Raw genomic sequence first — 2,213 nt, 5'->3', positions numbered from 1 at the left:
AAATTGAGGAGCATCAGAAAAATGTGGAACTGTAGGTGAGAAAAGTAGCACTGGAGAAAGATTTAAAACTTAGATACAGCCTAGGTCAGGTGTGGTGGCTCATGCCTGTAATCCTAGCACTCTGGGAGGCTGAAGCAGGTGAATTGCTTGAGCTCAGGAGTTGGAGACCAGCCTGAGCAAGAGCGAGACCTCATCACTAAAAATAGCCAGGCACTGTGGTGCATGCCTGTAGTCTCACCTACTTGGGAGGCTGAGGCAAGAGGATCTGTTGAGCCTAAGAATTTGAGGATGCTGTGAGCTATGATGCCATAGCACTCTACCAGGGGTGACAAAGTGAGACTCTGTCTCAGAAAAAAAAAATACAGACTTGCGAACCGGAGCAGCTCGGAGCCGATGAATAATAGCTCTTCAAGTCTGCAATAAAAAATGGCCTCCAATAAAACTACATTGCAAAAAATGGGAAAGAAGCAGAATGGAAAGAGTAAAAAGGTTGAAGAGGCAGAGCCTGAAGAATTTGTGGTGGAAAAAGTTCTGGATTGACGAGTAGTAAATGGGAAGGTGGAGTATTTCCTGAATTGGAAGGGATTTACAGATGCCGATAATACTTGGGAACCTGAAGAAAATTTAGATTGTCCAGAGTTAATTGAAGCATTTCTTAATTCTCAAAAAGCTGGTAAAGAAAAGGATGGTACAAAAAGAAAATCTTTATCTGACAGTGAATCGGATGATAGCAAATCAAAGAAGGAAAGAGATGCTGCTGACAAACCAAGAGGCTTTGCCAGAGGTCTTGATCCTGAAAGAATAATTGGTGCCACAGACAGCAGTGGAGAATTAATGTTTCTTATGAAGTGGAAAGATTCAGATGAGGCAGATTTGGTGCTGGCAAAAGAAGCAAACATGAAGTGTCCTCAAATTGTTATTGCTTTTTATGAAGAGAGACTAACTTGGCATTCTTGTCCAGAAGATGAAGCTCAATAATTGTTTGCATTGCTTTATATATATATTTATATATAGAAAAAATCTGGGTCTTGAGAGTGTGAAGAAATAACTACATTCTAATAAATCAAGTTTGATATGTTCATTTTGAAGTAGTACTGGGAGAGTTGTTGGGGGGCTTGCATCAATAGCACTGGTTACTTTGAACAAATAAAAGCTTTCTCTAGTTGCTTCCTTTATCAGAAAAAAAAAAAAAAACACTTGATACTATGGTATATTATTTCCTCGGCATTAGAAAACAGCTTTTCTAAGTACTAAGGGAAATTTCCATAGCCATTATTCAGTAAGAACTTGTGTTTAACTCTTTGCCTAAGGACCATTCTGGGGTTTTTTTTTTTTTTTTAATTTGTTTCTGTATGTGTATATGCGACATTCATATGTAAATGATTTTCTTTGTTTTTAAACATTCACCAAAACAAAAATCACAGGTAAGCCCAGGTGTCTGCAATACCATCATTCTGAGCAATGTAATAATAGAAAATTTTCTTGAAGCCATAATGTTTCAAATTAAATAGTTGATTCTTAATTCGACAGTTTAAATGGATAATTTAAAAACAGCCATGTCAGAATCTGTATGTATAGTCATATAAATGCAAAATTGTGTTTACAAAATTTCTAAAAGGAAAAGCTTTATCATAACCAATAACCTACCCACTCACATGAGGAAACTAGACAAATCCTGGTGTGTTCTAATGAGGTAAATGAATAAGACTTAGTTAAATGGTCATTAAAGATTCTTGTGGTAATCCATTCCTACGCTTGGCTTACAGAAACCTAATCAAATGGTTAAACCATGTTGGCAGTTTCATACCTTTTTACATAAATGTGTGAACAAACTCTGTAATCTAAAACTATTGACGTGCATGTTTTTTCCTTACTGCAACTCATTCCTTACATGTAGACTCAAACTTTTCAGTATTTGGGTTACTGGTTGAGCAGAAGCCATAAAAAAAAGTCATAATCAGAATGTTATCTAATTGTATATTGTTTACTTTTATTGTAAATAATAGTGAACAGTGGTCAATAAATAGTTTTATATTCCTTTAAAAAAAAAAAAGAAAAAAAATACAGCCCGGGCGTCATAGGGAGATACAGGCATGGCGGTGTATACCCATAGTCCCAGCTACTTGGGAGACTGACACAGGAAGCTTGCTTAAGGCCAGGAGTTTGAGGTTTCAGTGAGCTATTATGATGCCACTGTACTCTCGGCTGAGTGA

The 2,213-nt window shown here is 36.7% G+C and overlaps 1 pseudogene; it reads left to right on the top strand.

Annotated features, from left to right (window-relative positions):
• Positions 1–400: 400 nt before the first annotated feature.
• Positions 401–987, top strand: LOC128577266 (chromobox protein homolog 3-like; annotated as a pseudogene).
• Positions 988–2,213: the final 1,226 nt, after the last annotated feature.

Source organism: Nycticebus coucang, chromosome X, assembly GCF_027406575.1.
Source record: "Nycticebus coucang isolate mNycCou1 chromosome X, mNycCou1.pri, whole genome shotgun sequence".
NCBI classification, from domain to species: domain Eukaryota; kingdom Metazoa; phylum Chordata; class Mammalia; order Primates; family Lorisidae; genus Nycticebus; species Nycticebus coucang.
Note: the sequence above shows the minus strand (reverse complement) of the source record. Positions and strands in the feature narration are given on the sequence as shown.